Here is a 9825-nt window from a genome sequence, read left to right on the forward strand (position 1 = left end):
CAGAGGCACAGGGTCTATCCAGGAGACTCGGTCAGAAACAGGCCTGCAGGCAAGCTGCCTACAATGCAGGCCCAAGACATAGCCAGAAAACAGTGCTGGAGACAGGTAGACCCACAACATAGCCCAGGCAAAGACCTAGGCTGAGCCCTCCCTGAGCCTGAATGGAGGTTCTGGGCAGAGGGTGCTCCCAGAGGAGGCTGTTCCAGGCAGTTAAGGTCAGTAGGTGCACTCAGGGTGCTGATACAGCCTTACATAGCTGCTCATAAAGTTAAAAACTTGTTGCAGCAAACACAGTTGTTCAGGTGTCTCTTCCCCTCCATTTCTCTTTTGCTGTTGTGATCTCAATAGCAAAGTCATTTATCACGCTGGAATCCAGACCCGTAGTGTTTAATCTCCCTTCTGCATAGAAGCAGTTACTGACATTTATTATATGATCCCTTTCTTGCATCTTATGGAGAGTAGGAGAGAACAGAGATGCTATGTTTCATTTTCTGTCTTTTTTTTTTTTTTAGAGCAAGGAGTTACTGAGGAGTTACAGAGAGACTAAACTGTAATTTTTGCTCTTGAAAATAGATTCAACAACAACAAAAAATCCCTTACATTTCTCCTGCAGCCAATGGAAGAAGCTGAATAGTCAGCGCCTTTGAATAAAAGCAGGTCACTTAGATGCCTAAATATAGATTTGAAGTCAGACTTTCAGAAGAGTTCAGTACCCATTTTGTTCCCTGCATGATGCTTAGAACATGACAGCTGAGCACCAGGCAATGCTGCACACATTAACCTGACTAACATCTGTCACATACGTGTCTTTCATCTCCTTTCCAGAGTAAATCCAAATAGTGAATCGTTATGGTTTATAAATGTGTAATAAGCAACAAACGCTTTGGTAGATTTATTACAGGGAAGGGAAGGCTGAGGAAGGGAGTTGCTCTTTTTTTCCAGGAGACTTTCTTGTCATCTCGGCCTAGATTCTAAAGAGCTCTTTCCTGTGAATATGAATCCTTACCAAGGAAGGTTGTTCTATCAGAGGAACAAAAGATGTTGACCATAACCTTTACAGCAGAATTAAAATAAATCAAGGGCCTGGGCTATCTTCATGGCAAGGTCTGGGGCAAATATTTGTCCTCTCCCATTTTAAGCGCCAAGAACAGGATGGTTGCCTTACCTGTCTGTCCTGTAGCGACCACTATGGGTACAGGTTTTCCACCACATCCATGATATACCTGTAGCTGGACGCAGGGTTAGCTGGAAGAGACTCAACCTCATTACACTTGCAGCCTACACTCCTCTTAGGAAGTCTCTTTATGGTTGTGCTTCATCTAGAGCTCCAGGCTCTTTCTTTCCCTCAACTGTAACCCTAACTCTACCCCTTAAAATAAAACTGACCAGAAGCTGAGTCTGGGATCAGGCTGCTCAGCCAGTGTCCATGGCAAAAATTTCCCCGGCCAAGTTCTTGCAGCCTAGACTTCCCTGTCAAACCTCTTTCTAGCTCTTCTGGAGCTCTAGGGCTCTCTCTTTCTCCCAGCTCTAACACTAACGCTGAGAGCAAACGTGATCTTATGCTAAGCCTCAGCCCAGAGTCCCCAGCCAGCGCCCACACCAAAACATTCTAACGGCCACATTCTCTTCACAGCCCACCTTTTCCTTCGGCACATTCCCTTTTAAGCTAGGCTGCCTGTCTGAGCACCAGCACTAACACAGATGCTTAGATCAGGACCTCCAGACAGTGCCCTCAATAAAATGTTCTCTCTGCCAAGTTTTCTCTACCCCACACCCTTTGTTTTCAAAGCTCCTTTCTAGTTCCACTCCAGCTGCAGCTCCATGCCCTCTCTTTCTCTGAACCCTAGTCTTAACCTTCACACAAACCATATGCTGGGCTTTGGACATGGCCTCCAGTCAGTGTCCACACCAGGAAGCTCTTGCAGCCAAGTTCTCCTGGGACAGTCACTTTCTAGCCCCAAGCCAGCTGCAGCTCTTGGCTCTTTCTTTCTGTCCACCATAACCTCAGACCTCACCCTAAACCTGGAAGTTATGCTGAACCTTAGACCAGGCCCCTCAGCTACTGGCTCCACCTAGAAGTTTCTGCAGCCAAGTTATCTCTGTGGCTCAGCCTTTCCTCGAGCAGCTGCTTTCAAGCCTCCCTCCAACTGGAGCTCTAGGCTCTCGCTTTCTCCCAACGCTGACCCTAACCCTCACATTAGCTGCATGCTGAGCCTCAGACCAGGACTGCCGAGCAGCAGCCACAAAAAAAAGTTCTTGCAACCAAGTTCTTCCTGCACCCCTCGCTTTCTAGGCCCATTCTAATTGCAGCACTAGACTTTCTCTTGTCACATTTAACCCCAGCTGTAACTCCAGCCCTAATGGGAGGCTGAGCCTCAGACCAGGCAGCCCTGCCAAGTTCTCCTTGCAGCCTAGACTTCCCCTTCAAAGTCCCTTTCTCTCTCCCCTCCAGCTGGAATGCTAGGCTCTCTTTCTCTCAGCCCTAACTCTAACCCTGACATATACCTAACCGTATGCTGAGACTTATCCTAACCCTCCCTTTGAGTGCCCACACCAAAAAATTCTTCCAGCCAAGTTCTCCTTGCAGCCCACCTCCTTTCTAACCCCACTCCCACTGCAGCTCTAGCCTCTATCTCTCAACCCTAATCCTAGCCCCAGCCATATCAATAAACCAAAACAAAGGTTGAGCAGTAGACTAGAACTCACTAGGCCAAACCAAAAAGTTCTGGAAACTAAATTCTCCTTGCAGCCTACACTTCCAGTTATCCGTTCCTTCTCAGTCCCACTGCGGCTGGAGCTCTTGGCTCGCTCTTTCTCTCAAACCTAACCCTGACTTTAAGCTCAAACAGAGGCTGAGCCTCAGACATGGCCCTCAGCCGGTACCCACAGCAAAATGTTCTCAAAGTCAATTTTTCTTTGCAGCCCACCCTTCACTTTGACGGCCCTCTTCTAGCCCCCTCCAGCTGCAGCTCTAGCCCTTCTCTTCTCAACACTAGCCCTTACTCAAATCCTAAAACCAAACCTAATGGAAGACTGAGCCTTCTTCCACTGCCCACATGATAGGGAAGCCAAGTTCCCCTTGCAGCCTTCACTTCTGATGAGCAGATCCTTCCCAGTGCCACTGCAGACAGAGCAGCTGGCTCCTTCGTTCTCTGAATCCTAAACCTGACTACACACTCAGACGCAGACCAGGATCCCCAAGGAGACCCCACAACAAAAAGTTCTCTCAGCCACGTTATCCTTTTCCCTCCAAAGCACCTTTCTATCCCCTCTCCAACTGCAGCATTAGTCTTTTTCTTTCTCTCAACCCAAACCCTAACACAAACTGGAAACGGAGCCCTATCCCAACTCCCCTCAGTGCACACACCAACAAGTTCTTACAGCCAAATTCTCCTTGCTGCCCATGCCTCCACTTCAAAGTCCCTTTCTATCCCCTCTACAGCTGCATCCCTAGGATCCTTCTTCCAACACAGACCTTAACAATAGAACTAACTGAAGGCTGAACCCTCTCATACCCCACTCCAACCGCAGCTCTAGGCTCGCTCTCAACCCTAACTCTTATGTGAAACCATATGCTAAGACCAAGCTCCCCAGCCAGTGCCCACACCAAGAACTCCTCCCAGCCATGTTCTCTTTGCAACCCACCCTCTCCTTTTGGAGCCTCTTTCACGTCTCTGACCAACTGGAGCTCTTGGCTTTCTATTTCCCTCAGCCCTAACCATGACCACAGTGTGAGCCTTAGACCAGGACACCCCACGAGTGCCCATACCAAAAAAATTCCCCTTCCAAGTTCTCCCTGAAGCTCCTTTGTAACCCCATTCCAGCTGCTGCAGCCAGTTCTCCTTCCCTCAACTGTAGTCCTAACTGTAGCCCTAATCCTTACTGGAGGCTGCACTTTGGACATGCCCCCCTTCCAGCACTGACACCAAAAGCTTCTCTTTGTAGCCACGTTGTGTTGGCAGCCTGCCCTTTTCTTTGATGGCCTCTTTGGAGCTCTCCCCACTCCAGTGCAGGGCGATTGCATTCAGAGAAAGCTCACAGCCCAGGTCTTCTCTTTGTTCCTTTATGCCTTATGGACATTCTTGTGCATGTGCAAAGGAGGTTTTTATTCATACAGCCTGGCATAACATGAAGGTTATATTTCAGTCCATTAACAGTTTCTTTATGGCATGACACTGTGAATACACATTGCAGTCAGCAGCCATGGTGCATATACAATATTAGGAGATGAAAGACCTTCTGTGACAGTATTGAAAAACTTCAGAGCTAAGACCAAACTTGGTACAGTGTTGCCTGTAATGCTCGTGGAGAGACATCTCTTTGGTGATGTATCTCCACTGCTGCATTTGTGGTGCACTGCAGGCAGAACTGCTTGTTTCACTTCACAGATAACCTGTAAGCAAACTAGCTTAGATGCTATGATAATGGTCCAGGCACTGACAGGATACTGAAGGGCAAAATTATGACAATACCACCTCTTCTGAGGTTGCAGTGGGTCCTTAGCTGGCTGTTGGAAGTCTGATCAAGTTCTGTAGGTTTCAGCTGGCAAGAACACTTACGAAAATAGAAGAGGAGATTCATTCTCTGACTTACTGCGCTTTTCGAACCCTGACTGGCACTTCCTACCTGCCTTTAAAATCCACCCCAACAGACATACAAGTGTCTGAGGCTCCTTCGGTGTGTTCAGAGTTTTTTGATGACAATGTAAAGCTTTTGCACTCCACAAGGACTGAATAGGGGAACACAGTCAGGGTCAGTTCACAGTGCTTGGAAACTTAATTTAGTAGGTCTGATATCACTAGTGGACTGAGCTGATCTTTTGCAAGCACAGAAGGTGCTTTGACTCCAACAAAGTGGTTTACTGCCTTTCATGGAACAGTATGTATCTGGAAGCTCAACTGGAGACTGAGAGAAAGATCCTTCAGGCTTGTACCAAGTTACAAGATACGCTTGGGGAAAACTATTTCTTTTTGTTTCGTCCTGTTTACTTCTGTTTTTTTCTGCTATTGGTACTAAAATTTCTGCTTTGTCCCACTTCTGGTGCAAGATGCTCTCAGCTGGAAGCTGGTGGACCCAGGAAAAGGAAGAGAGAATGATCTAGCACAACTGTGTGAACAAATAGCTGTCCTTCCTTGACTTCATCAATATTTAGAATAAATTAAAACAAGGGTGCGATCTCCCTTGAATTTCCCAGGATTAACCATGACTAGAAAGCTCATTTTTAAAATCTGTTTGCTCTTTTTGAAGCTTGCGGCAAAGCTTTGTTTAGCTTTATTGTTTAAACATAACACTTTCTAATTTGTTACTTTATTCCAGGATGTATGTGAATGACTTGCTTTTTGTTTCGCTGGTCATCAAGAGCAAATCTACTGGTGCATTGGGGTCCTTAATTTTAAGGAAAGGGATATCACATAATTTGTAAGTGAGGCTTTGCCTAGCTACTGGAAGGTAATATTTCCCTTTACAATTATTTTCTGCAGCTGCAAAGAACAGAAGGCCCACAGAGTTTCCCTGGGCCAACTGCCATAGAAACTAATTTCGGCTAAGGCAGACTCATAAATTGTTCCATTACTCTATAAATTGGTCTGGGCACATGTCACTTCAAGCCAAGCTGGGTTACTTTAAATCTAGCCTGTAGTTCTAAAATACTGCCACTATTTTAAAGAACATGTCTTAAAGACTTGATGAAAATAAATAATATCTGAGTGAGTTAATCTTCTGCAAGAGCATGAAACCTACAAGGACATAAAATTATTAATAACTTTATGGGAAACACATCAAGACCAGACCAAATATTTGAAGACAAAGCATTTCCTTCATTTGTAAAACAGAAAAGAAGAAATAGAAAACCAGTATCTAGAAGCTATTTAAAATGCAGGCTCCTTAATAGCTCTGTATTCAGAAGAACAAATACAATCTGTATGTGGGAATGATTACTGGCTACGTATGTTTACGGGCGGAAAGCATCGCCTGCCAGTTTTCAGATGTGCCATCAAGAGCTACGGGATTCAGAGACTCTCACATCACTACAGAAGATTTCAAACAGTCTGTGGAACAAAATTTAAAATACACAATCAAAATTATTAAAATCAACTTACAAAGATCAATGTAATGATTTCTTACGCAGAGAAGATCCTGACATTTCATTTTAAGCGCTACCGGTTTCCTTTTGTTCTTCAACAGCAAGCACAGCACATGACCAACGGCCTGCAAAGAGACTACCAGCCCCAATCAGAGATCAAGTAGCTAACCTAAGCAATGCTTTCTTTTTTTGTTTGTTTGGTTTCTTTAAAGGTGAAAAAGTAGACAGCCCACTCCAGTCTAGGCTTGGGAAATTAGTACAGTCAGGCATAGCTCCTTTAGTCATAATCCTAAAGGCAGTGGAAGCCAAGGCAGCTTCTTTTCACCTTGTTGAGCTCTCTATAGACAAAATACCTAAAAGTCTCCCTGCAATCAGCATCCAGCAGTAGCAACATCCATTGTAGTTCAAACAAAGTCAATTCTCCCTAGGCAGAGCAACAGCAAAGCCCAACTGCCCCACTCCCTCTGGGGCCCTCCGCTTCCCTTTTATGACTTCCCCACTTAGGCAGCACAGCTGTCAGTTCCACCGCCCAGCAGTTTAACAAGACACAACTGCCAGGTTTTGCAGCTTATATACCCTTTAAGGGCTAGCCTCTTCCTTTTTCTGTAGTGGAGGCTTTTAACCCTTACTAAGCTCATGGTGTGACTGCAGCTCAGACTTGTGAGGTGTTTGTGTGGAGCTTCCCAGGGTAACTGGCATTTTCTAATGTCTCCCTGTTGAGCCAAACTCTTTGTTTGTCAGGTGTAGCCAGCTGGGAAATTGCAGAACTGCTCCTGTAGACTGTTGATCCAGCTCGGGGGTTTAGAGGACAGCGTATAAAATGATATTTAAGCCAATTTTTCCCCAGCAAATGGACCAAAAATAATAGATTTCACTATTAAAATTGTGATATTTTATGAATGGCATCAGATATATGTAAGCTCAGTAAGGACATTGTGTATATACATCTTCTTGTTTATTCTTCAACTTGAAAGGTATTTTGCTCAACATCAGGTAAGAAAAGTCATGTTGAATAATCTATCAATTGCACTTGTACCTGTCTAAAAGCTGATCTTTTTTAAAATGCGCTCTTGTTCTTATTGAAAAGATTTTAAGCTTTCTGTATCTGGTTTTAATAACCTTTAAAACATAAAAGGGCACACATTTTAATAATAGATTAAGGAATATAGTATTTAATTTCTTTATAATAGATTAAGAAATAAAATGTGGTATTTAATTTCTTTAATTGCACATCCTTTAATAAAAATGCTTGCTGCAGAGCTTATCTTATTTGGTAAAAAACACTGTAAGTTCCATTTTCCTCTAGCTGTTATTTTTATTATTTGTAAAATTTCAGAAAAATTTTACTTCCTGCTACATCACTGCCGCAGCCTTTTTGATTTGTAGCCCAGAAGTACAGCTTCCTTAGCACATGCCATCTTAGCGTTGCTTGCTTATTGTGGTTAATCACAAGAACTACAATAGCTGAAGAACTGTTAAAGAGCTACAGTTGTTCCCACACATTCTAATTTAGGTGGTTGCCACTGTTACTGAGGGTTTTATTTCAAGACAAGGTTATGTCTGTGCGCTCTTTCAATGTTGCTGTAGGACTTTCTAGCGTTCTTCCTCTGGCGACGTTGAAAAGCTACACTGATGCGAATGAGGTCAGCCCTCAAAAAGTCTCGTGAAAGTCGTGGAAAAGTAAGAGACAGAGTTTTCAAAGCTCAATTTACAAAAACATCCTTTTATTTTGGATGCCTCCATTTTGAACAGAAAACATCAGACACCAAGACCCTGAGGTCTAACAACAATACTGAATCTTGAAGCTCTAGCGGCACAGTCCTTGTGAAAACCAGGTCTCCCATGTATCCATCTGGTATCTAAATGAAGTAACATTTAAAACATCTGGCCCTATGTAAAGAATTCCCATGGTCAGCATTTCACCACACATCAGTTTGCTCCAGACTTCATCCATTCCAGGCCAAAAATCTCTGAAGAAGGAAGTCCTGCAACCTTCCCCTTTTTGGGGCTGTTCAGCTGTGAGAAGAGAAGGCTCTGGGGAGACCTTATAGCAGCCTTCCAGTCCTCAAAGAGGACCTGTGAGAAAGATGGGGACAGTCTTTTTAGTAGGGCCTGTTGCGATAGGACAAGGGGTAATGGGTTTAAACTAGAAGAAGGTAGATTTAGACTGGATATAAGGAAGAAATTTTTTACAAATGATGACGAAACACTGGAACGAGTTGCCCAGAGAGGTGGTGGATGACCCATCCCTAGAAACATTCAAGCCCAGGCTGGATGAGGCTCTGAGCAACCTCATCTAGTTGAAGATGTCCCTGCTTAATGCAGGGGGGGTGGACTAGATGACGTTTAAAGGCCCCTTCCAAACCATTCTATGATTCCAGTATTTGGCCACCCACACGGGGGAAACTTTTTTCCATATGTCTAATAAGAATTCCTCATGCTCCGACTTGTGTCTCTTGGTGCTTGTCCTGTTACTGGGCACCTCTGAGAAGAGCCTGTTTCTGTCTTCTCTATGGTCTTTTCCTAGTAGGTCTTTGGAGTCAGCAGTAACACCTTGCCTTTGCCTTCATTTCTCTCCCGCTGCTGAACAAACTGTGATTTCTCAGCCTGTTCTCACATAACATGTCATGCAACCCCATAACCATCCCAGTGGCTCTTCAATGGGCTCGCTCCAGTATGTCAATGCCTTTCTTGTCCTGGGTACCCCCAGACTGGACACAGTACTCCAGATACAGCCTCACAAGTGCTGAATAGAGGGGAATAAGCACTTTCCCAAAACAGGCGGCTATGCTTTTGCTAATACAACCCATTAATACTGTCTCAGATGCAAGATCCCAGATCCCACTTGCCCATGTTGAACTTCATGAGTTTCCTTCAGCACATTCTCCAGTCTGTCCAGATCCCTCTGAACAGCAGCACTGTCCTGCCAGCATAACAGCTGATCCCTCCAATGTCATATTGCCTACAAACTTGCTGAGAGTGCACACCATCCCACCACCCAGGTCATGAATAAAGATATGAAACAGTATTATCCCCACTATGAATCCTTGAGGGATGTCACTTGTACAACCAGTCACCAGTTCTGCTTCATAGTGTTGATTACAAGTCTTCAAGCACAGTGGTCCAGCTGATTTTCTAGCTGGGTTATCACCCGCTTACACAGTCCATACCTCACTAATTTGGCTGTAAGGAGATAATGGGAGACCGTATCAAAGGCCTTGCTAGCAGCAAAGTAAACAACACTCAGTGCTCCTCCCTTCACTCCAGAGCAAGTCATCTCATCACAGAAGGCAATCAGGTTGTTCAGGCACAATTTGCCCTTGATAATTCTGTGCTGGCTGTTCCCAATCACCTGCTTATCTTTCTTGGGCTTGGAAAGGTCTTGTAGGAGAATTCAGTCTGTAACATTCCCAGGGAGTGCCGTTCAGCTGAGTGGCCTGTACTTCCTCAGATTCTCCTGCTTGTTCTTCTCCAGGACAGTTGTGAGTTTGCGTTCTGTCTTCTTTGTGGCTAGTTTGTAACATATTATTATTACAATCAATAAAAAAATGACAATGGGACCCTAATATGCTATTAGAGGGTTAGAATCTATCAGGTCTCTCCTTTTAAGGAAATTTTATATTCTAATGTAAAAAACTTGCAATATTTACTTTTCAGGAAATTGTGGTACGGTTCTGCTAGAGAAATTTTTAACCTGGGTAGCAATCTTGTCTCAAACTCTTCTGATTTGCATAATAAAGACA

This window comes from Opisthocomus hoazin, chromosome 4 (assembly GCF_030867145.1).
Source record: "Opisthocomus hoazin isolate bOpiHoa1 chromosome 4, bOpiHoa1.hap1, whole genome shotgun sequence".
NCBI lineage: Eukaryota > Metazoa > Chordata > Aves > Opisthocomiformes > Opisthocomidae > Opisthocomus > Opisthocomus hoazin.